The sequence below is a fragment of the Mustela nivalis genome (genome assembly GCF_964662115.1).
Source record: "Mustela nivalis genome assembly, chromosome: 4".
Classification (NCBI taxonomy): domain Eukaryota; kingdom Metazoa; phylum Chordata; class Mammalia; order Carnivora; family Mustelidae; genus Mustela; species Mustela nivalis.
In genome coordinates, this window is record NC_139023.1 from 142,685,566 (window position 1) to 142,712,333 (window position 26,768).

Sequence of the window (26,768 nt, forward strand, 5' to 3'; positions counted from 1 at the left end):
ACCCCTTGTCTAGTTGGATCCACTCCTGTGCCTTGCTTTTTCTACTCCTTTGGTGAAGTCAGTATCAGGATGGTGTCACAGAAGGAACTTTGGGAGCTTCGGTGCCCCAGAGTTATGGGCTAATTGCGGACTGTGGGGAAGAACAGGAGATCCGAAAACCATCACTGTAGTGTATTTGGAGGTGCTGCAGACTCTAGACATGTCTTTGCCACAATACTGGCCCCCAGGACCCTACAGTTCTCTAAGGGATCATTGCAGTGAGTTTGAAAGATGCCTGGGACTGCCCGTGATTAGGGTGTTTTCTGGTTTGGGTTTTTCTGTGTGTTTTGTTTTTAGATTGAGGCTTTAGAAGGTTGAACTTCAGTTTAAAGATTCACATATCTTCAACGAGGTGAGCAACATATCCTTAATTTGAAATGTACCTTTTCTCTTTCTTCTACTTTTTGGATGTCTGGGAATTGAGATGTTTCCTTCAATCAATAAAACAGAGATTCCTTTCTGCATCAATCAGTGCTTATCATAAACCATCAGTAATGACAAAGAAGTGAGGAAATTAGATATTTTTATTTATATTCCTATTGAACTGCACTGATTGTTAAAGATTAATGCCCTCACCCAACCGACATCTTCTTCTAGTTTAATTTTAATTTCTTCCCACTAATGGAGCTGCTGCTCCTTTTTTTAATTTATTAACATATAATGTATTATTTGTTTCAGGGGTACAGATCTATGATTCATCAGTCTTACACAATTCATAGCACTCACCGTAGCACATACCGTCCCCAATATTCATCACACAGCCATCCCATTCATCCAGCCCCCCTCCCTTCCAACAACCCTCAGTTTGTTTACTGAGATTAACAGTCTCTTATGGTTTGTCTCCTTCTCTAGTTTCATCTTATTTCATTTTTCCCTCCCTTCCCCTCTGATCCTCTGTCTTGTTTCTCAAATTCTTCATATCAGTGAGATCATAAGATAATTATCTTTCTCTGATTGACTTATTTCACTTAGCACAGTACCCTCTAGTTCCATCAGCATCATTGCACATGGCAAAATTATTGTGGCTTTTTTGATGGCTGCATAATATTCCACTAATATTATATATTATATATATATATATACATACACATACATACATACATACATATACACACACCACATCTTTTTTATCCATTCATCTGTTGATGGACATCTAGACTCTTACCATAGCTTGGCTCTTATGGATATTGCTGCTATAAACATCTGGTTGCACATGCCCCTTTGGATCACGACATTTGCACCTTTGGGGTAAATACCCAGTAGTGCAATTGCCGGGTCATAGGGTAGTTCTATTTTCAACTTCTTTTTTTTTTTTTTAAGACTTTATTTAGGGCGCCTGGGTGGCTCAGTGGGTTAAACCCTCTGCCTTTGGCTCAGGTCATGATCTCAGGGTCCTGGGATTGAGTCCCACATCGGGCTCTCTGCTCAGCAGGGAGCCTGCTTCCCTCTCTCTCTGCCTGCCTCTCTGTCTACTGTGATCTCTCTCTGTCAAATAAATAAATAAAATCTTTAAAAAAATATATTAAAAAAAAAGACTTTATTTATTTATTTGAAAGACAGATCACAAGTAGGCAGAGAGGCAGGTAGAGAGAAAGAGGAGGAAGCAGGCTCCCCGCTGAGCAGAGAGCCCTATGCGGGGCTCGATCCCAGGACCCTGAGATCATGACCTGAGCCAAAGGCAGAGGGTTTAACCCACTGAGCCACCCAGGCGCCCCTATTTTCAACTTCTTGAGGAATCTTCATACTGTTTTTCCAGAGTGGCTGCACCAGCTTGCATTCCTACCAATAGTGTAGGAGGGTTCCCCTTTCAATGGAGCTGCTTCCTCTTTCAATGGAGCTGAAAATAATAGAATTGAATTATCAGACAAAACTAATTCTTACTCAACTATGACCTTATCTTAGATAGTATATCTGTAAAGAAATAATTAGTATTTTAGATCTGTTTAAGTTATACTTTATGAATATAATGTTTGGTTTTTTATTACTGAGCTTTAGTCTTCCAGTCATTTTTCTTTTTGTATTAATTTACAAAGCAGATATTCTTTTCGAGTATTTGAATATTGAAATACTTAGTTTAAGCATGAGACAGTGGGATTTCTTGGCACTGGCCTAGTCTCCCTTCTTGAAAGGTGAACATTGTTAGTAGTGGTGGAGCTTCATTGTCACAGAGGTTAACTTTTGTCAGTCTTTGTTCTGAATGTGTTATTTAAATATGTTTGTTTCATAAACAGTTGGGGTCAAAATCTTTCAAATCCTGGAAGAAAAAAACAAGACAAAAACCTGAGAATCTCAAGTCTTTGAAAGATTGACAGCTTGTATACTAGAACAATAGACATAATGGGTAATAATAAAACCCTTTCCTGGACCAACTCCAGCTGTGTGTAACCTTCTCTTCTTTAAAGAACTCGCTCATCTTGGTGCAGTAATTCTGGAAAACTTGAAGTTTATAAAGGTACTTTGAAAAAGATACATTTTAAAAATGAAACATCTGTAGTTCTTATGACAACCTGGGTCCCGTGATCTTGCCTCTTGCTGGTTGACGTTCACATCTACAGTGAATTATACAGTAGAAACTAAGTGTATTTTTGAGGATCAAACTTACCCACAAACTTGTTAACAGTGGTGTGATTCACTGAACAAAACAAAACTAAAATCTTGAATCTTAAAACTTAAGCCTTAGAACTAAAACAGGATCTTGATAAATGCAGCCAAACTGGTACATGTATGTATTTCCTAGTTACAGACAAAATGAAACAAGATCTTAGATACCGTATACTACTGTAAGGATTCACCTGTGACTATATTAAAGGATTATCAATTGTTAGAGGTAGGGGGAAAGTATTTGTTTTGTTTTTGTTTTTTTTTTAAGATTTTATTTTTATTATTTATTTGACAGAAAGATCACAAGTAAGCAGAGAAGCAGGCAGAGAGAGGAAGGGAAGCAGGCTCCCTGCTGAGCAGAGAGCCCAGTGCAGGTGCCCCACGTATTTGGTTTTGTTGACACAACCATTGGGGGAAGACTTTCTTTACCATTTGCTAGCAGCTTGCTTACTTAACAGCGGGAGTAGAAGTCTAGGTTGTTTCTCCCTGATGAACAACTATCCCTTGTTTAAATCTGTTTTGATCTTACCCTTTTCACGCTTCGTACACTCAATAGATGACAGTCACGTGTGTGAAAAATCCACATCTGCTGCTATCATGAGAGAATACCTATGCAGTACTTCATGCAGTTACTGTATTTAATGTGGCCTGACGTCCCGCCTGCCATTAAGTCCAGTCATCTCTTTCTCATCGATCCATTTGTTGGGACTTCTCTGGTGTTAGAGGGGAGCAAACAACAGGCACAATGCACTAGAGTTAAAAAAAAAAAAAAAAAGAAGAAGAAGTTAGAACATTCATGTGCACAGAGGCTACTTTGCAACTTTACTCAGTCTGCTTACTTTTCTCCTACCTCCTGTAATTTTAGGGAATTGTAATGTATAGGGAAAACAACATTTTGTGGTTAAAGATACCAAGACCCAAGATGTCCTGCTCAGGCTTACAAAGTTGTTTGGTAGCAAAGCCGAGTGATTTTTTTGTATGAAGAGTTTTTGTGTTCATGACTGAGCCCCTCCCGATGTATGCATACACCCTCCCATACTCCTTGCTTAGGCATAGCAGCAGACCTTGTGATGCTTTTGTGTTGGATAATTATGCTGGAAAATTTGTGCTTAAGTGAATGGTTCTGTAATTTGGAGATGGCCTGGAAAAATGATACTGATTTTCTTTCTCATGCCTGTGTAATATTTGAAGTTAACATTTGGCCTCTGTCTTTGGCTTCCGATATTTTGCACGTCTTTCATTTGCTGGCCTGCGGCAATTAAAAAATAACAAGACTTGCACAGTCGTTGTGAAGGCAGGTAGGATGATTCTTCACCCATTTAGAGATAGCTAGTCTTCCTTGGAGTTAAACTATTCTCTCTGGCCAGTACTGGAGCATATAGGAAAATGATGAGCTGGTGGTAGATGCTGGTCTCACCAGCTGGCTGTCATTCTGCACTGAGATTTAGATTCATTCTTGTCAGAGCTGTGTAGACTTTGGAAGTCAGTAATCTGTGCGATGGAAACAAATCCAGACATTTTAAATTGTATAAAGTTTAGAAAAACCTTAGGATTGAAGACTTTTTAAAAAAATAAGATAGGTGTAATTTTTGTTTTTCCTTTTTTCCTACAGATCCATCAGGTTTTATTTTCTACCATAACTCCTCTCCTTCATTTGTACATATATTTAAAACAATGCCTAAGTGATTTATGATGTATCTCTCAAGGAAAATTAAAACTAAATAGCTTTCTCTTTGGGATCATTTTTGGGCATCATCAAATCTCCATACTTCCTCTCTACATCTTCATTATAACCATGTCAGTTGTGTTTTCTTTTAGGTAGCTTCAATCTTTTTAGGACTTGTTCAAAATAAGTACAAAACAACCTGGTTTAGTTATACTTCATTGGGTAACAGCAATTATGAAGAAAATGGTAAAATGATAATATGTTCACTTTTATAACTGGAAATTTTTAAAATACTCTTTCTGCCACTCAAGTAACTCTCTTTTGTGAGACTCTTTTAAATAAAAGATTAAATTTCTTTTTTTTTTTTAAAGATTTTATTTATTTATTTGACAGAGAGAGATCACAGTAGGCAGAGAGGCAGGCAGAGAGAGAGGAAGGGAAGCAGGCTCCCTGCTGAGCAGAGAGCCTGATGCGGGACTTGATCCCAGGACCCTGAGATCATGACCTGAGCCGAAGGCAGCGGCTTAACCCACTGAGCCACCCAGGCGCCCTAAAGATTAAATTTCTTGTATCTTAAGTCAATAAATTCCTAAACAGTAATAGGATTATGATTTCATTTTTAAAATCCTAATAAAGAACATTTTATTTTTAAGTGGAATACTGGAACCCAGAATGCATATTTTTGTAAAATAATGTAAAGCATAAATAAATTGTATCAAATTAGAGCCATATCCATAAATCTCAAAAATCTATATAACTGAGCATAATTTTGCCTTATTATAAAAATTTCCTGGGTGCCTAGTTGGCTCAGTCGGTTAAGTGTCTGCCTTCAGCTCAGGTCATGATTTCAGGGTCATGCGATCCAGTCCCACATTGGGCTCCCTCCTCAGCAGGGAGCCTGCTTCTCTCTCTGCCTGCTGCTCCCCCTGCTTGTGCTCTTCCTCTTTCTCTCCCTCTCTCTCATGGGTGCTCGCTTTCTCTGTTCAGATAAATAAATAAATAAAATCTGTAAAAAATTCCTTCTTGATGCAAATTGAAAAGAGAATTTCACAAATACCTATTTCTTGTAATTCTAAGTGACACTTTACATGATCGATTATACCAATTTCTTTATCCCTCCCTTTTGTAAATGGATAATATTTTCCTCTAATGTTCCATGAGAATCATTACTTGTAGTAAGTCAGTGCCTTACAGAAATTTGTTTACAGCAAATTAAAGCTACATTTACATGGGTTGTGGCTTCCCAGAAAGTAAATAATCTAATATTCCCCCTTAAAAGAGGGATTAAAAATAACATATGTTCACTATGAATATATAAATAAACTTTATTTTAAATTATTATACATAACTATATAAAGCTAAATAGTCAACAAATTAATATTTCAGCCACACCAAAGATAATCACTATTAAATATTTTATATATTCCCTCCTAATCTTTTCTCTGTGTGTGTACTACTAAACATATTGAATGCAGATGAGATCATGTCTTACAAGATTTTTGCCTTTTTCAGTTAGCACATCATAAGCATTTTTAACATGGAAAACATTTTTAGTGTTTGAAAAAGTTTACAATGTATATCAAAGATCATATGTTTACATTTTCTTTTTTTGACCATTCAAGTTTGTGTTGAATTTTTCCCCATAAATCCTGTAATGTGCACAGTTGTACCTAAATCTTCATCTAAATTCTGACAGATTAAGTTGAATTCCATAAAGGGGGATTATAAGGTCAAAGACTATGAATTTTTGAAAGTGCAAGTCATAAAACTTTTTTAAAGTGTAGTAAAACTTACTGTCAGCACAAATTTTCAGTTCTGTGAAAGCAAAATATCCTTAAAAGCTACATCATAAACATTTTTCAGAAGGTATTGTAGGACCTTGCAGTCTGAGGCTGTCATTATAAAGCAACATGATGTATTGGTTGGGTAGACAGTGAGGGGTTCAGAGTTTTCCAGAAGAGTTTCTTTTTATCTGGCTCAAGTTGTATTGAGATGTTGGACAGTGGGGAATAACAGCTAAACATGGTGGCTTGGGGGTGACACTGCAGATCGTTTTGCATGACAGGTGAGCTCAGGCCCAGTGACAGCTTCAAACCACCAAGAGTGGTTGTGGTTTGCTGTGGAATGCGTGTCTGGGGAATGAAAACCTGGGGACAGCCAACCCTGGAAGACCTTGTTGGGCTTTGGGAGTAATTGGCAGCTCACAGTGACTGAATCGTGAGCCATGATGTAGGAGGAAATCAAGTGCTGGCCCTAACTATTCTGGTCTCCTGACATACTGCAAAAGCTGTTTTTTAAAAATAAATCCTCATAGCAACTTTGATACTGTCAAAACATTGGTTATTTAAAACTTTTATTTGCCTGAACTGTAGATAATCAAGAGTTTTCAACATTAAAAGTACATAATTGTCATTTATTGTATGATGTTTGTAGAATGCTGTTTTCAATGTTAGAATTTTACATAAGAGAGATTTTACATTTTTTCATTGTATAAAACACTCAAATTGTTTACCATGTTAATTAAAGATTCTGTGAAATTACTGGATTTATGTTTTCTTAGTTATGAGAGCATTATGGTAATTTATTTTGATAGCAGAAATAGTTTATTCCTGAAACCAGTACTGTACTATATGCTAACAGGAATTTAAATTAAAACTTGGGAGGAAAAAAAAAAGGAAAGAACATAGTATTTGCCCATTGTTTTTATAAATAAGTTATATAGGAAAGCTTTCGATTTTAATTTTTCATTTAAAATCTTCTGGATTTAATTAGTTTTCACCTCAGAACCCGTGTAGAAATTAAGATACTTCTACAGTGAATTATCCTTTTTAGGAAATTATAAAACTATTTGTAAATGATTCTTAATAACGTTACATCATCTTTAAAATATGGACATGCAGGTAGTTTTACGGTGTTTCATTAAAATACTGTATAGAATGTAAGCCTGTAGGTACTCAGTTTTCATTACTGTGTAAATTGTAAATATAAACATAAAATACAATTTTATACCCACTAGACCATTAATGAGTGAAAACCTCTATAAAACTATGTGCATAATGAACTCAACATCTTTTCCACAACTGAGACCAAATAAAGCTCTTAAATGTAACAAGTCTCGTATTTTAAACATGGTTATAGATCTGAAAGAATGATAATATTTTTCACAGAACTAAAAAATGACCAAGTTTAATACTGTGCTAAAAATAGTGCACTTGCATCTGACACTGTGGTGATTTCTGGTGAAGTGTGGAGAGGTGGACGCCTCATCTCCCTCAGGTCACTCTTGCTCTTCCCCTTCATTTGCACCTCAAACTATGTGATCCTATTACCTTTGAAGATCTTCCCCCCCAACCCCACACCCCTGCCCCAGTCCTTTTGTTTATTTTCACAGAATCCACTTTTAGTAGCTCTCATTCGCGTTTGTGATTCCTTAGTTAGATTTGAAACTGTGGTATTGCACACTTGCTCTTACAATAAAATTCAGCTCTTTCAGATAGGAGTTGAAATATTTGCAGCTTCTGTAAATGAGAACCTTCCATTACCTGCTTTCCTCCCAGAAAAAGTATAAGGCACGGGTATATTAGCCATTTTCATAAAGCCTGCAAATGTGTGCTAGCAGGAAAGGCTTGCTGTAGGATTTGAGGATCCTAGTTTTTACTGTTGAGCTTAGCAAGAAAATCACTTCACCTGGGGGGATACCTTTGCCATCTTTGCAAGACAGAATACATGCAGGAAAGGTAAAGCTAGGCTGCGGTACATAAGGTCAAAGCAAATATTACTCAGCCGTTAGGATGAATAACCACCATTTATGTTGACATGGCTGGAACTGGAGGGTATTATGCTAAATGAAATGAATCAATCAGAGAAACACAATTATCATATGGTTTCACTCATACGTGGAACATAAGGAATAGTGCAGAGGATCGTAGGGGAAAGGAGGGAAAACTGCGGGGGGGTGGGAGGGAATCAGAGAAGGAAATAAACCATATGAGACTTCTGACACCAGGAAACAATCTGACGGTTGTGAAAAGGGAAGTGGGTGGGGGGATGGGTAACTGGATGACGGACGAAAAAGAAGGCACATGATGGGATGAGCACTGGGTGTCACACTCAACTAATGAATCATTGACATTACCTCAAAAACTAATGATGTCTTATATTTTGGCTAATTGAATTTTTAAACAACCTTTCAAATGAAGAGCACTTAAAAATGCTGCAGGGTATGGGATGTCTGAATGGCTCCATCAGTTAAGCCACTGCCTTTGATTCAGGCCATGATCCCAGAGTCCTGGGATAGATAGAGTCCTGCATCGGGCTCCTTGCTCCACAGGGAGCTTGCTTCTCTGCCTCTGCCTGCCACTCTGCCTGCTTGTGCGTGCTCTCTCTCTCTCTGATAAATAAATAAATAAATAAATAAAATCAATCTTAAAAAAAAAAGTGCTGCAGAGTATAATGGAAAGAACAGAGCATTCAGAGCTGAAATCTGGGCCCATTTTCCCATCTGACTGACTGTGGAGGCTTAGGTAAGCCACTGAAGTTCAGTTTTCTGTCACTTTTAAAATGGGGACAGTGATATAATACATACCTTGCAGGTTTGTCCTTGGATTTAAAAAGATTTTAGCATTTTGCTAATTTATGATAACAATGTTTTATTTCTGCTTTTTAGTTTACAAAATGTAAATTGAAAGATTCTTCAGTCAATAAAATCTAGTAGGAACCATACCAAAGTGTATTGTTGTTACCCATCAGCTAGGTTTTCTCACAAATATAACATACTGGATGGCTTAAAAATATTTTATACATCAAAATTTTCCATGAGTGACATGGACTTGTTACAAATTTGAAGTTTTTCAGGATTTAAGTGTGTTGAAAAGTGATCATGTTTTATGGCATTTTTTTTTTAATGGATTGTAATAAATCTGCGTACTCCTCATAAGATAAACGTTATTGGACTGCAGCCCAAGGACTTTCTAAAGACTGTAACGTTTCCTTTCTCTGGTAAATTATCCATCACAGTTTATCTTATTTTGGTATGGCTTATTCCTTGTAGTTGGTAATAAAAGAGAGTCCTGGGTCATTTAAACGAGTAATTAAGAGGACCATTTACTATTTCTTGCCTTTGAAAAGTGTTAATTTTATTTGTTGTGGGTTAATGATGCATTTATTGTCTATACTTACAGCTTCTAGTAGTTCAAAGGTGAATCATTCCAACAGTTTAAAATTCTGTAACATTTAATTGCATTACAGCTCTTTAACTAAAGACATACACTGAAAAAAAAAAACTTCTGTAAATTTGCTGAAATGAAGTGCTAAATGAAACTCTGAGGCAGTGCATTAATTTTGAAGGTATGATTATTTGTTTGGAAAAATGCCAACTACAGCCAAGTTGAATCATCATTTTATGAGATGTTTATTTGAATTCATGTGACATTATTTAATAGGGTACCGTATAAAACTGTATGTGACTTGTCAGATGAGAATACATTATAGTTTTGCACTTTCTTTCTTCACATCATACTTTTGCCAGTGACTTCCAGAGAAATGTGTTCTGTCATCCCTTCAGGATTTTAGTGCCCATCGCATGCCAAGCCGCATGGCTAGAGTAGAGTCAGCCTGTCAGTGCTGGTCATGGTAACTGTTCAGTGACTGGCTCTTTGTCTGGGAGGAGAGGCCCTGACTTTGAGTGTCTGCTGCTTTTTGTAGGGTAAATATTGCCACCACCACTGATTTCAATCTATAAAGGTGACGTTACTGAATGAGAAGGGGGGAAGAGGGGTTACCCAATACAGTTATAGCATCTCCTGCCAGTAGAGCAGCTGTAAATAAGAAACATAGAGGGAAATAGGAAACAATAAATTTTGGGTCTTTATTACCCCTTTAATGTGATTAACTGTAAGTTTATAGAAAGTGATTTTTAATAATATGTGTAGTTTAATAACCAATTTGCAGAGTTCCTGAAAATGTAAACATTGGTTTTCATGAGCCAATATAAGCTATCTCCAGTGCAGTGCTAAGGAACAAACAAAAGTTAAAAAATAAAACATGGTATGTTAAAAAGTGATGTGTGACCAAAAACTAAAGCAAAACTGGGAACGAGGAATTGCTCTGTATGTGCACACACGCATGTACCTGTGCTGTTTTAGAAAGGCTGGTCAAGAGAGGCCTCACTGAGAAGTTGACATTTGAGAAACCTCCTGAACTTACCTCCTAAAGGAGGTAAAGGAGACAATGATGGAACCTCTGGCGGGGTCGGGTGATGGGGTCATGAGGTTTGGGCAGCACCCCAGGTGACTCAGTCGGTTAAGGGTCTGACTCCTGATTTAGGCTCAGGTTGTGATCTCAGGATTGTGGGATTGAGTCCCAGGTCGGGCTGTGTGCTGAGCTAGGAGTCTGCTTCTCTCTTTCCCTCTCCTTCTGCCCCTACCTCCACTCACGCACACATTCTCTCTTTCCCAAATAAATAAATAAATCTGAAAGAAGAAAGAAGAAAGAAAGAAAGAAAGAAAGAAAGAAAGAAAGAAAGAAAGAAAGAAAGAAAGAAAGAAAGAAAGAAAGAAAAGAAAGAAAAAGAGAGAGAAAAGAAACCTCTGGGGAAAGGCATTCTTAGCAGAGTGACTAGCAGATGAAAAAGACCACACAGGAGCGATGTGGCATGTTCCAGAATCCTCGAGGATGCTATCATGGCTGATGCAAACTACGGGAGAGGGTGGAGTAAGGGGCAGTAGGGTCAGCGATTACTGGAGCCTTATGGTATACACCCTTGTAGACCGCTGCTAGGCGCTAAGCAGTTATTCGCTCCAGATAGGAAGCTATTGGGAATTTTGGAACACACTAGTGACCTATGCTTCAGATGCCACAGGATGACTCATGACTGCTGTATGATGATTCTAGTGGACAAGGGTGGAGGATTGGAAGCCCATCAGGACACTACTGTAGTAATGCATTTGATGGTCACTTGGACCGTGGTGGTAGTGCTAGAGGGGGTGAGACGTGACCAAATGCTGCTTCTGGTTTGCTGGTAGAGGTGATGGATTTCACCAGAATGAGGCATGGGAGAGGAAGGGTGACTCCAAAGCTTATGCCTGAGCAGCTGGAGAAATGGAGTTATATTAACTGAGGTGAAGGGAGACCGCTATAGACTTGGCGGAGAAATAAGTTTGCATAAGGTGCTACATTCCAGGTGACGGCAACACATAGATATGCTGGGTGGGCAGTAAGGTGTAGGAATCTGCGGAGGGGTTTAGGTTGGAGCTATAAACTTGAGGGTCATCAGAATAGAGGTGGATGAGGCTACTGAGAAGTGGAGAAGAGAAAAGGCCAAGAGCTATACAATGCAGTGGGAAGATAAGGGCGAGTTGATGAAGGAGCCCAAGCAAGATGGCGTGGGTGTTAGAAGGGAAGCAAAGAGCACGTAGTGTCTGGGAAACAAGTGAAGTGCCTATTTCGAGGAGAGAGTGATCCAAGATGTCTGATGCTGCAGGTTATAGGTGAGATAAGGTGAGAACTGAGAATTGTCCTTTGGACTTAGAGTGTCAAAATCCTTTTTCACTGTGGTGAGAGTACTTCGGCTGGGGCTGACCATATCCAGACACGGGGTTCCCTGGGGATATGGGAGGACAGAATTTGGAGATGGCGAGCATGGGGCGTTCTCTCTCTAGCTTTGCTGTGAAGGAGGACGGAGGAGCTGGCAAGAGCTGGCTGGGTAATGGGAGTCAAAGTGTTTTTGCTTTCTCTAAAAAAATAATAATAATAATAATAATTACTGGACTTATGCTATATATTTTTTTCTTTTAAAGTATCTTGAAATGCCCTTTTCCTCTATGATGTGGAGTTCAGCTTTATGCTAACTCTTCTCCCATACAAGAGCTTATTTAAAGCAAATATCTTCCTTTCATTTAGTAGGACCCACTGCGTGGAGAAAGCACATTTCTTGTCATCTTTTGCCACTTTATTTTTCTCTTTGGGGAAGAGGCTTATTCTAAGTGTTCTCAGCTAAGTTGGACCTCCACCCCAAAGCAGTGCTGGTACCATCCCTAGATCCTTATGCACATTAAAAAAATATGAGCTTCATAAGCAAAGATCCAGCCATGTTTGGGTTTGTGCTTTGTCTTAAAGGGCATTCATCAGGTCTGGGTTCATGGTGATTGTGATCTAAAGGATATTTTAGTAGTTGGGCTGTGTCATGCACACTACTCAACGTTTTTAAGTGTCTTCATTTGTCATATGTTGTCTACTGATTTCATTTCATCCTCATGTGAATCTGCAAGGTAAGTATCAGGCAATTATGTTGAAAATTATAAAGTACTATAGAAATACAATACAGAATAACTGATTAATTCCTTAACTGACCATTTTATTTTCACCTTCTAGTGCACAACACATTTTAATTGCAATAGTAAGTTACACCTGAAATCATCAAAACTAACTGCTCTGAGAGAGAATTCAGCAGAGAAAACCATCTTAAATAGGAAAATTCCTTCAAAGATGATTGCCATTTCTCTTTGCCCAGTTTTATCTTTTTGCGTTTTTTACCTAGTGTAATGTAATATAGTAACTATTTTAGTATTTGAATGTGGCTTGGTTGTTTATTAGTGAGGTAGAAATAGGAAAAAAAATTCCCAAAAGCCTTAACCTGTCAGAAAAAATATTTATGTTAAAGGGAAAAACCTTTCCTCTTATATTGTGTCAAGATATTAAGATGTAAATTAAGGAAATAATCTTAACTGTTATTTATAAAGCTGTTTCATTTAATCCATTAATTCTATTAAAAGGGACATGTAGTTGTAAACAAGCAGGATCTTTTAATTATAAGCTTATCCACTACAAAATTCCTTTTATCATTTCATTTGCCCCATAAGGCATATGTGCTATAATCTATTTTTAATGTTTTGCAGCATATTTATAGGGTGAAATTATGCATTTAAATCTATGGTATGTGTTTGGAAACCATCTGTTAGAACTTATTGGAAAATAGAACCTTCCTCCATTAATGTGCTCTCTTATTTGGGGAACTTAAACATTTAATATTATCCTTCCTAGTTCACAGCTTTAAAGAATGAGATACATTATTGAAAATTAGTTTTATTTGTTTCCGTGGGGGGATCCAAACTTTACTGCTTTGTGTTGTGTCATATTATTTTAGAATTGTAAAGTGTGTCCAGTTAGTAGTAATTTAAACTTTAGAATATGTTCAAGGATCATTCATGATAATATACTTGTCCTCATGTGTAGGAATGATAAGTCTGTTTATTTGAAATTTTACTCAGGCAGTTGGAGAAGGTGAAGTCTGGGATGGATTTGAAAATGAATACAAGAGTCCCAGATTTCGAGGAAGCCTACTAGAGTAGTAAAGTATGCATAATAATTCATAACCTAGGGATATGATGAGTCTGAAAGCGGAGTGCAAGAGGTTTGGAAGATTTTGTTTCACGTCGTCAGTTTGTAGGTAATGGCTTTAAGAAAGTAATCCTCCTTCTCTCTTTTATCCCTTTACAAATGAATGAACATTATCACATTTATTCTCTCTCCTCTCAATTTGTCTTTCTTATTATCTAAGACACTTGACCTTTTTGAAAACGTATATTAAACCCTTCCCCCGCCCCAAATTGTAGGAAGTGGCTTTCAATATTAAAATAAACACACTCCCGCAAGAGTTGCGGGTGCAAATATCTCATTGCCTTCCAGTGAACGATTAAGAGTGAGCAGCAGTGAGGCTGCCTCTCCCTTCCCTGGAGAACGGTCAGCAGAAGGAAAGATGGGCACAGAGAGCACTGTGGATTCCAAAGCTGTGTTGGCACTGTTTTTTCAAGTTCCTAGTTTTCGTAAGCGAAAATTCATCTATGGAGATGCTACAAAGAAAGTGAGAAAATACACCTGCATGGACAGATCTTCCGTGTATAGCTTAAAGTAAAATATTTTGAGTTCACTAAAGTCAAGAATCTTATATCTCAGACTTTCCCACTTAACACTGTTTTCTCTTTGATTAGTATTTATCCCGTATTTCTTCTGAATTTCCAAGTATGACTTATAAGAAAGAAAGGTAAATTATAGAATTTCACTTTACTCGCATAATAGCATAAAACAGTCAAGTTGTCAAACAACAACAAAACCATGAACATCTTAAAGAGATGGTTGGGATTTAGCTTCCACAAGATAATTTAGAGAATCCTCTTTCTCTGTAGGCTTCATCTCAGAATTGTGTTTCCCCATGGATTTGGAAATATAAACTTTTTATTTTAACTTTTCTTTCTTTATTCTAAACAATGAGAACAAAACAAAAACCAAAACCAAACAAGTAAGGAATATACAGAAAACTAAAAAAGGGAAGTAATCAGGATTTGGTCTTCATACATGAGGAGGGTTTGACAGGCTGACATCATTCCTGGTCCTTCCCCAGCAATTATTTGTATAAATAAGTCCTTTGAGGTGAATAACCTTGCTGTTTACTTTATTAAAACCAATTTCATCATTTGCAAATTTTTACTTTAAAATCTGCAGACCTTAAGCATAGGGTCATGGCCCTGTATTTCTCTATGGTGTAGATTTTAATGCAATCTACTTAAAAGTATTTTGTGAATAATTGTAACAGAATCTGGACTAGAAGTCAAGGGGCATAAACTTCATAATAAATTTTTTTTTTTTTAAATCGCTAACGTAGGGACGCCTGGGTGGCTTAGTGGGTTAAGTGTCTGCCTTCGACTCAGGTTATCAAGTCCTGGGATCAAGTCTTGCATCAGGCTCCCTGCTCAGTGAGGAGCCTGCTTCTCCCTCTTGCCTGCCATTCCCCCTGCTTGTGCGCTCGCGCTCGCGCTCTCTCTCTCTCTCTCTCTCTCTCTGACAAATAAATAAATCTTAAAAAAATAAAATTGTAAATGTATATCATCAGTGATAATACTCTGATATTATGTGTTTCCTGATATGACACAATAAAAACAAACAGTATCACCTATGTAGTATTCTTGCCAATACAGTTTATTGTAGGTCTGAATATGAGAAAATAAGACAAATTTAGATTGTAGACCCTATTAAAGAAGTCTGATTGATTTAAAAAAAAATTTCCAAATGCAAGTAGTCGACCTTGATTGAATCTTTATGAAAACAAAGTATAAAAGACATTTTTGGGACAGCTGGGACAATTTTAATGATTGTATGTTAGATATTATTGATTGAATGCTAGTTTTCTTAGTTGTGATAATGGACTTATGTTTATGTAGGAGAATCTCTTGCTCTTAGGAAATCTATATTGATCATAGATGGTGCAAGATTGTATGATGTCTACATGTATTTTCACATGTTGCAATAGAAACAAACAAAAAAAACTATATATATTAGGGCTTTTCAGTGAAATAAAACCAATAAAATGGATCTATGTCTGTATCTATATTTAGGTCTTTCTCGATCTGTTGAGAGACTTATTTTAAGGAATTGGCTTTTGAAATTATAGAAGTTTTCGAGTCTGAAATCAGAAGGGTGGGCCACCAGGCTGGAGACCAAGGGAGGACCTGAGGTTACAATTCAAGTCTGGAGGCCTTCTGTTGTCACAATTCCCTCTTGCTCGGGGGAGGTCAGTCTTACTATATTTGGGCTTTCAACTGACTAAATGAGGCCCATCCACATTATAAAGGGCATTGACTTTACTCAAAATCCCCTATTTTAAATGTCATTGAAAAATACCTTCACAGACATATCCAGAATAACGTTTGACCAGTATCTGGGTACCGTGGCCCTGTCAAGCTGACTATAAAATCAACTAGCATACTATTTCTATCCTATGTATGTATATATAAAGAGAGAACATAAATGTGGGGAAACATTAACAATTGGTTAATCTAGATAAAGGGTATACCTTACACACTATTCAGCTTTTCTCTAGGTTTGAACGTCTTCCAACTACAAGGTGGGGAGAGCAGAGAGAAAATATGAGTTGTTTATGATTCCCACACATTACTTTGTGATCTAGGCTTTCTGATACCCATGGCATCCTATATTGCCAATTACAACTTCAGCAGAAAGAAGTTGAAGTGCACTGGGTGTCCCATCCTATTTTCAACAAAAGAGGTCATCATCGTTTGCTAAGTCCCAGCATGCCACCAAGAGGTACTTCAGAGATGTGGGACAGAAGAAGGGGCATTTTATTTCAATCCAGAAAAAGTCTGCACATTGAAGCCCCTTAGATTCTACCTCTTGCTTCCTTGGGTAGTTATATATTTCCTGTTTTTAAGAAAATGTAGGGAAGATGGCATAGAACGGTGCATGATAGGTAGCAGAAGAGTAGTTCAGTTTGTGAAAGCACGCCTTACACTGTCGTATGCTATGCAGAACATACAAGGCGGTAGTACAGTGCACGCTGCTGGCCAGATGGCTGTCATGGACAGTTTCATTTTAAAGTAGAGTCAGCTCTTGTCCTTTCATTAGTCTGTCCTCAGAATCCCTTCTATGGCACTCTACCTCCTGCAAGTCTTTCCTTTCTGAGAACTCTGGGAGCAGCTGCTTATTTGGCTCTGTATGTGAAATAAAAGCAACTTGAATAGCCCAGGACACATACTAAGTATATAAATTATCTGAATTTTTATAAAATATTCATCTTCTTGAGAGAATTGTCACCTGTTTTAATATTAGTAACATTTCTTTAATTCCACATCCCCAGACTGAGTTAACTGCCTACAAGTATTTTTCCTAGCTCTAAGTCATACATTTTCACTCATGTGCAAAGTGCTGCTTTGCTCAATCAGAGAAGCTTTTATGCACACAGCCCTAAGTGAAGATAATAGAATAAAACTTGAGGAAAAAAAATTAAGGATCCAAATTAATTAGATGGAAAACGAGCAGTTTTGTACTTCCCTTTTCAAATGTATCTACACCAGAATTTTAAAGTATTCCAGTGACACCAAAAATGCTCTGCGCCTTTGTCATTATTTCGTAAATGAGGAAGTTTTTATTTTATTTCATTGACCACTCAAGAACTGTAAGAAATGGTAAGTTACACATAAAACTAATTGCATGCTGTTTATTCATTAAGGATAAATTTTAAATATGAAAGCCTTAGGTTATGGGAGAGAGAGCATATATACAGTGGCATTTGTAATTTCTCTGCAACAGAGTAATTGGAATTGCTTTACTTGTTGTTGAACTCTGATCAGCCGAAGCACTGACCACCAGTGCGCGAGAGACTAACAAGGAGTAGGAGTTCTGCAGAAAGTACTCTTCAATGTTTGCTATCTTTTCTAAGACTCTACCTAAGTCATTTGATCAGCATGTCCTATATCAGTGTCTCAGTTGGGCATTAGTGATTTTTAAATTAGCTGAGCCTTTGCTGATAAAAGGGAAACTAAATTTGGAAGTAGTATATTCTTCTTTGTTTCTAGCTCCTTATTTCAGTTAAAAAACAAAATCCATACATTCTAAAAGGAGCATTCAAGATACAACACTGGCCCTCACACCCACTCTTCCCCTTCCTGGCTTTCTCCCAGAGGCAGTCACTGTTCTGGGTTTTGTTTTGCTTTGTTTTGTTTTACCACAGGTTAGTTTTGTGTGTTCTAGAACTTCACATAAATGGAATCATGTTGTATATTCTTCATCCACTTAATGGTTTTTAGATTTATCCGTGGTGTTACAAACTTCTCTTGTTATTGCTGCATCGTATGCCATTGTCAGAATATATGTCTATCAATAGACACCTAGTTTTTTTTCCAGTTTGTGGCTATTAAGAATAAAGCTTCTATGCATAGCCCTACTTTCCAGGACATGTTTTATTTTCTTGGGAAAATATCTAGGAAAGTAATTGTTGGGTCATAGAGGAGGTGGGTGTTTAATCTCCAATAAATTGCCAGGCATTTTTCTACAGAAGATACAGCATTTGTACTTCCAACAATATGTGAGGGTTTTTTCACCAGTGTTTTATGTTATCCGTGTTTTTAATTTTAGCTATTCTGATGGATGTATAGTGTGTAATTTTTTAATATATAGGCAAATTTTCAGAATTCTAAGGTTAATTTGAATGCTATGAATTATTCTAAGTTATGCCTACATATTCTAATTAGAAAATGTGGACTCTTTCCAGAATTGCACAGACATTTTTGTTGATTGGTTTGAATTGAGAAATTTAACAATTTAAGATAATAGATAGTGACTGAGGATTAGGTAAAAGGTAATGAAAGCTAACTAGATAATTATGAGCTTTCATCACATTTAATGTGAAAACTTGTGTTTTTAATAGGTTGGTTTGTTCACTAGCTAAATCATTTATTCATTGATTGACTCATTCACAAACACTTTTTTTTTTTTCTATCAGAATTGTCTAACAGTGCTGTCCAGTAGAATTTTCCTTGTTGATAGACATGGTCATTCTGTGCTATTCAGAATGACTGTTCACTAGAAACATATGGGTATTGAGCACTTGAAATGCTACTAGTACTACTAAGCAATGGATTTTTCCAGTTTATCTTAATTATGGCTAGTGGATACTTACTGGAGAGTGCATGGCCATATAAATATATTCAGGTGTTGTCTAGTCTTGTATTTACATTGCAAAATATAAAGGATGTCTGTCTCCATTATATACTAAAAGTATAAGTCTGGCTGTAATCATTGCCTTTAATTCACTTGAATTTTTGATATTTGGAATTTTATTTTGTACTTTTATTACCTTTTGGTTAGTTTTTTTGAGATAATTTTAGATATATATGCAGTTGTAAAACTTAATAAAGATCCCGTGTGTCCTTTACCCAGTCCCCACCCCCCCGCCCATTAACATTTTGGAAAACTATAGTACAGTATCACAACCAGAACACTGATACAGATGCAGATACAGAACTCCCAGTATGTGGAGTTAAATTTTCTGGATACTTGATCTAGTGCTTAGATTTAGAGTAATAGCCACTTATAAAATATTCATTCTACCGGTCAGTTGTTTCTATGCATAAAATGAAACGGGCAACTGAATCAGACCCCCTTCCATTTATGGTGTTAGAATCTTTCTCATCTGTTCCATTTATGTTATAGACAGATGTGCTTTTTTAATTGGTTAGATCATTACTGAGCAGATTGAAGTCATAAAGACAATGAATCATTAAAAACAATCCCGTTTTCTTAAGAATAAAGTCAATTCGGTTTCAATGATTATGTGATTATGAAAGGTATAATGTCTTGGTGTGAAGAAAGAAAACAAATAAAAGATTCTAATTAGATAGCATTCTATTTTACTACTGAACATAATGGGAGAAAATAAAATATTACTTGTTTCTGTTTTTTTTTCCAGTCTAGAATCTTTTATAGGAATAAAAGGCATTCTTAAGGATAACTGTGAATACTGCTTTTTTTGGGTCAATTCCCAGAAATGTGGTAACATTGTAAGTGTGGTTGGAGCACAACAGTTAAGTCAGTTGACAGTAAAAATATTACTGTTGTCCTTCAAAATAATCTTTTAAAATAATCAGTGTTAAGTAAATACAAGCTTTGATAACTGATTTTGATAAAGGATGTGAGTCCAGTAAGATATTTTGTGACCTTCCTAAGCTCATTCTAGATCTGCTGAGTCCAATCTTAGAACCTAACTACATTCTTTTTCCCCTTTATTCCCTCTCTCAGCTCATATTAAAGGTCTCTCTGTTTCAAGCAAAGTATTAACTTGAACAAAATTAACCTCTGTTTTCTGGGCTTGCTGTATTTCTGGATGAAATGGGTTGATTCTGAAGTAAAAATGTAACTTTTCTAGCTCCTGTCAGGTTGCAGTTTACATGTGTCCTAAGTTTTATGGAGAGGAAAGGACAACATAAGCTGCACCTGTTAAATCCCCATCAGGATGCATCTGTTGATGCTTTATGCACATGCCTCTGCTGGGAGATATGGTGCAGTGAAGATGAATTTGTAAGACTATTGTCTTTATTGAGATTAATTCTAATAGAGGAGGATAGACATGTGTTAGCCCAATAGTGAGGGTATAAGAAAGAGCCCTCCCATCTCGGTGTATGGGGGTGCCACTATTTGGGCATGGCCTTAGAAGGTCAGCAGGATTTGTGGTAAGCAAAGATGAGAGTAGGCATTTTAGATGGAGGGAATGATGTGGATAATGGGTCATAGACCACAAACGTCTATGTGTTTAGTCTTCAGTGTAGAGAGTGCATACAGAGAATTAGCATGGGGATAGAAGGGAATTAGGTGCTACAGATGAGCCTTATTATGATGGTTCCCAGTCAAGGCTGTGGCTTTTGGACATTTTTTTTTAAATATAATTTTTTATTTTTTATAAACATATATTTTTATCCCCAGGGGTACAGGTCTGTGAATCACCAGGTTTACACACTTCACAGCACTCACCAAAGCACATACCCTCCCCAATGTCCATAATCCCACCCCCTTCTCCCAAACCCCCTCCCCCCAGCAACCCTCAGTTTGTTTTGTGAGATTAAGAGTCACTTATGGCTTTTGGACATTTTTGGAGACAATGTTTATTGTCATATTTAAATGTACTTGTCAGTACATCCAGTTTTCTTAATTTTTCTATAGAGTTTTGCTTCAAAATTTCTTCTCATTGTATCAGTATATCTTAAATATTAATTTGGGTCCAGAAAAAATACTCTTATACCATATCTTAAAGGGAAATTTCCATTCTGTGGAATGTCTAAAATCAGGTATAAATTAGTGACCCTTCTTCTCTGTTTTATCTTTTATATTAATTTTTAATTTTTTATGAATATATTTAAATTTTTAAATGTTTCATAGTTTTGCCAATATTTAAGTAATGCAGGAGTGCTTATTTAATCATTTGATTAACAGTTACAAAACATTTTTTATATCAATGAGGAATTCCAAAAGGAATTCTTGACCTAGAATGAAGGTAGAGGACTATAGTATTGGATTAAAATTTAGATTATCAACAGTTCAAGTACTTGGATTAAATTGCAATAGAACACGGGATAAAGAGCCATTCTGTGAGGAAGTGGGTAATGAGATGCTTAAAATGTTTTTGGACAATTTCAATCCAGTGTTGTCAGAAACAGTAATGCACAGGTTGTCTGTATATGGGAAACAGGAGGTGGTTGTATATGTGATATAGAGGAAATCCCTTGGGACTACCACTCAGGACTTAATCAAATTTATGGCATGTAATTGAAGATTAATACTGAATGCTGACCATGTCCCTACTATTTGTCTCCATTAACCCTCAGAACTGTCTCCCATTTTACGGGTGAGAAAACTGTGACTCAAGGCAGTACGTATTTAATTCAAATTCACTCATGACTTAGTAAGACACTGTGATTTGAACTAAGCTCTGTTTTGAGCTGGTGCTTGTAACCATGGGTAATTTTGCTGGATCAGTGTTTGAAGGTATATGCAGGTACCTAGGAGAACATGCAAGACAGCCAAACCCCGCATTTGGGGAAAGCATACATGGAGAAGAGGGACCTTGAGTACTGAAGGCTACCTCCATGACCTGGCACAGAAGCTGGACCCTGTCCCCTAGAGACTGTTGTGCTCCACATAGAGACTCAGTTAGGGGAAACCAGCATGTGTTGGTAGGAGGAATTTTATAACAATGACTCCTGAAAAATCTGAAATGATGATCTCTAACAAGTAGATCACCAAATTGACGTCTTACACCATTAAAAGCAGTGAGATAGCATGACATATCTACCTTTCTTCTTGCCTCTCAAATGAATTGAGTGTGTAGACCAGACTCTGACTAGTTTATGGAAGACACAGAAAACCTTCACATGGAACACAAATTTCTCAGAATGAAGAGGAATATCAGTTGGGATTATAGGAAAGTAACTTAAATGTCAGCATTTTAGGTGAATATATACTGTCATTAAGGCATTTCTGATCAGTAATGAATTAGAAGAAGGAACAACACACACACACTTAACTAGCCTCAGAATCCATAAACTTATATGAGATAGCATAGGAAGAGTTCCCAAGCAATCTCTGTCTCTAGATTTCCAAAATGTTCACAGCATGATCTGATGAAATGGTATTTTACCCAATAAATTCTGATGCAGGGATTGGTCTGAGGACTACCATAACAAAATTATTTTCCTGGTGAGGAAATTTTATCTTCTAAATGAATGGTTACAAATTGACTCGGGTTTTTTGTTTTGTTTTGTTTTGTTTTTAGAACTGTTTATATCTAGTTTGGTCTTTATACTGTCGATATTACATATGAAAAATATGCATTATGTACTGTATTTGTTGAACAAGAGTTTAACTTTTTACTCATTGTAATTCCAAGTTAAATTTTTTAAAAAATTCCTTCCATGAATTCAAGGGTTCTTATTTTGAGATTTTTCAAGGTCTAACCATGAAGTCAATTGTAAACCTCCTTTCATATCGTGCATTTTTTTCAGTATATATTTTAGTGTTCTGTATAGCTATATCTCAATAGTATCTCTGTATCCTTTTACCTGGTATAGCCCTAATATCCAGAAGCCAGTAAGTATACTTTGAATTGCTTATTTAAAAGAGTATATAGGAATGCCTGGGTGGCTCAGTCAGTTAAGCCGCTGCCTTACAGTCAGGTCATGGACCCAGGGTCCTGGGATCGAATTCCACGTCAGGCTTCTTGCTCGCCAGAAAGCCTGCTTCTCTCTCCATCTCTGCCTGCTTGTGCGCTCACTCTCTCGCGCGTGTGGTCTCTCTCTCTCTCTCTCTCTCTGCTAAATAAACAAATAAATAAATAAATAAAATCTTTTTTAAAAGCAAGAGTATATAAAATAGATACATTCTAGAAGGTTATCAAGTCCAGTTTTTCTATAGATTTTAACCTATCTATCGCATTAGTGTTATGACTGGTTTCATTGCCCAGTATCTGGCAAGAGCCCTGAGTATTCCAAAGACCTGTGAGAGCTGTACTTGGGAACCAGTCAAGAACTCAGCTGTTTGAGTTTTTAAAAGACCTTACCAAGTTCTCTCATCCTTCCGCCTTCATTCAGACCACAACCTGAGAGAAACCTCATACTGCACCAACCAGCAGAGGATTACTATGGACTCTAACGGTGGTTGGACAGGGAACTAGAGTGTGTGTGTGTGTGTGTGTGTATGTATGTATGTTTTTATATGTAGCACTTTTCTTTCCAACTTTATAAGCCAACATAGCAAAATGTCTAACATCTTCGAATTTTCTCTTTTAAATCTTTTAAAAATGTGTGTCATAAAGGTTTTAGCAGTATCCCCATGGTATTTTGTATTTGTCTTCTTAAAGTGTGATTATATAAAGCAACAAATATTTACTGCATGTTACTATATACCAGCTAGCATTTCAGCTGAGAAACCAGGAGAGGTAAATCTAGAACCAGAATAATAATTTCTTACAGGGAATATCAGGATGACTGCTAATTTGACATGCATATTGTGGTTTACCCTTCATATGCTATAGATGACATCCAGAGAGTGGTAGTAGAGTATGTTAAAGACCTAAAGAAGACAGATGTAGGCTACTCCAAATAAAAGAAATATATTACTAGAATAAATACTACAAAGCAGTGTTGAGAATGGCAACAAAACCATAGTGTTTGCTCAGTGGGAAATTTGATGTTTTGAAAAATTTTAAGAAACTAAAGAAAAAGTAACTAAACATCACTGATAATAATGAAGATGTTGAAGAAAAGGAAGGTGAGCACATTCACTTCACTATATGTAAATACAAGTAAGAACTAAATAAAAATGTTTGTAGATAAGAATTGGTTTCATTGACTAATGTTCAGCAACATCCTGAAATATTGATAGTAATAGGAAAAGATATGAAAGCTTTGTCAAAACCCAAAAGTAAGATCAATAAAAATAATACATACATACAAAAAATAGAGTACAAAGCAGTCCTGTAAGATAGTTTTCATCTCTGAAAACATAAGCCCAGAGATATTTTTGGCAAATACTGTACCATAAAGCTAAACTCAGGATAGTGTCCATATTTTTTTCATAAATGGAAGTATAGAAATTCTTGACAGAAAGACTTAATGGGAAACCTTGCTTACAACTGTTTGAAAAAAAAATTTGAAGTCATAATGTAGTTATAGGTTTATGATTAGTAGGTGGGAGAAATAAAACCAAAATGGAAGGGAACATGGTGTTTTTGGTCTTTAAGTAATGTGATCATTTTATTTTAAAAAATGAAATAAAGAGAGGTCAATCTAGAAAGCTGATTTGTTATATGCACCCTCCTTGCAATAAAAATGCTGATTTACTTGATATGGTTTTAAGTAGAAAAGTGCTAAATACAGGCAGGCTTGTATACAAGTTTGAATGGAAGGAAATAAATAATATAGGGCTGGAAAAATCGTATTGCTCATTCTAATAGGTTATTATATATCAAAAATGAAAATATTTTTCATGTGTAGAGCAGAGAAGATGACCATCCTCACTTAAAACTGACAAACATCAAAGCTTTCAAAATACTGTGCTTTGACAGTGTGAGTGCAAGAAAAAGTACCAGAAGTCATAATAAACTAGAACCTGTCAAAGAGATTTGAAATCAGGAATTGGTGTTTATAGGGTGGATATGTTCCAAGTTCATATGTGACAACAGCCAAGCAATTATTTGCATTAGAAGAACATTGGCCATTTCAGGAATATATTTATTCAGGAAAATATGGAATAAATATTTGAGCTTTTGTTCAAGTTCGTATAAAAAGCTTTAATAAAGTTGTTTTTCACTAGGCCCAGATGGTGAATGGTGTAACTATTTGACCTGGTATATTAATTATCTGTTGCCATAAAACAAATTATCCCAAACTTAGTGTCTTGAAGCAACACTTATTATATCACATTTTCTTTTGTAGATCAGGGATTCATTAGTAACTTAGCAAGGTCCTTTGCTTTAGAGTCTGTTATAGGCTAAATTGTATCTGCTCTACAGTTGAAGTCCTAACTTTGTACTTCAGAATGTGACTGTATTTGAAGCTAAGGCCTTTAGAGAGGTAATTAAATTGAAATGAAGCAGTTAGGGTGGGTCCTACTGCAATATGACTGATGTCTTTTAAGAAGAGATAATTTGCACGCATACATCACATACATGTATATAGACTGAGGAAAGACCATATGAGATTCAGAGATAAGGCAGCCATTTGCAAGCCAAGCAGAAGAGCCCTTAGAAGAAACCATACCTGCCCACATCTTGATATCCTATTTCCAGTTTCCAGAATTGTGAGAAAATAAATGTCTGTTGTTTAAGCCATCCAGTCTGTGATATTCTGTAATGGCAGCCCTAGCAAACTAAGACAGGGTCTCATAGGCTGCAGCCGTCTTAAGATTGGGTGAGAGAAGGATTTGGGCCAAGCACACTCATGTGGTTGTTGGCAGAATTCAGTGCTCTGCTGGCTTCTCAACTGGGGGCTCAGTTCCCCATTCACTACTATTCTGAGGCCACTCCATAGAGCAGTTTTCTTGCAACATGACAACTCACTTTATCAGAGCAAGAAATCAAATAAGAAAGGCAAAGGAGGGAGGGAGTCTAAAAGTCTTGGTCTTTTACCAAGTCTACAGTCTAATCCCCAAAGTGAACTCTCATCATGTTTGCTGTATTCCATGGTTAGAATGAAGTTTCTAGGTCCAGCCTAGTGCTCAAGTGGGGAGGATTATACAAGGTTTGAATTCTGGGAAGTGGGGCTCATTAAGGGTCATCTTAGAGACCATTCACTACACCTGCTTCTAGAGTCTTTTTAAGTATGTACTTGCCCTGAAGATTATCTGTTTAACAGAAAAATATCAGAGCATGCGTGGAGACTCCTCATTCAGTAATGATTATATGTAATCTCTAAACCATCTCTTTTCTCCATGGTGGTTTGTGAGTTATTTTGATATTTTTTTAAAATGCCGTAATAGGATTATCAAGCTTTTAAAGTACAAAACAAACAACCTACATACGGTTTTAACTTGTGCAACTGAAGGAAGTTTGAGGCATATTAAGGCCAATGAATGCCAGTAGGTGTTGATCATTTAAAAAGTTTCTTTTTAAAAATTATTTATTAGAAAGAGAGGAGAGAAAGAGAGAGAGCACGCACAAGCAGGGGGAGCAGGAGAGGATGAGAGAGAAGCCGGCTCCCCTCTGAGCAGGGAGCCTGATGCTGGGCTTGATGCCAGGACCCTGGGATCGTGACCTCCGCTGAAGGCAGTCGCTTACCTGACTGAGTCACCTAGGCACTCCTATAAACTTTTTTTATGAAGAATGTCCAAAGTATTGAAAGTCAAGAGAAGTTTATAATGCACAGTAATCACTGGGGTTTAACAATTGTTGACTTTCATGTTCACATCATCTTTTGGGGGGCTATAATATTTAAAGCGTGATTACAGACATCATTGTTTTTCATCTCAGTATTTCGGTGCTCTTCTCTTAAAAAGGTATATTTTGCCGCATAATATTGTCATAGTGATACACACTAAAATTAATTATTATATACCCAGTTCATATTTAAATTTCCCTTGGTTGTCTTAATGTTGATAGTTGACTTGTTCAACCCAACATCCTATCAAG

At 36.7% G+C, this 26,768-nt stretch overlaps 1 protein-coding gene and 1 long non-coding RNA gene across 6 annotated transcripts in view; one reads left to right on the top strand and one right to left on the bottom strand.

Annotated features, from left to right (window-relative positions):
- The window catches only part of NR3C2 (nuclear receptor subfamily 3 group C member 2), a 337,335-nt gene that overhangs the window by 112,319 nt on the left and 198,248 nt on the right, over positions 1 to 26,768 (top strand). The gene's annotated exons all lie outside the window — the stretch shown is intronic.
- LOC309863765 overlaps positions 1,604 to 26,768 on the bottom strand; it is a 38,432-nt gene continuing 13,267 nt past the window's right edge. The window contains exons 3-4 of one of the 2 annotated variants that reach the window (XR_014311246.1): positions 3,170 to 3,390; positions 1,604 to 1,876 (exon numbers count right to left, since the gene is read on the bottom strand). This is a non-coding gene — a long non-coding RNA (uncharacterized lncRNA). Of the gene's footprint in view, positions 2,294 to 3,169; positions 3,391 to 26,768 lie in introns of both variants that reach the window. The other variant, XR_014311247.1, reaches the window with a different exon arrangement.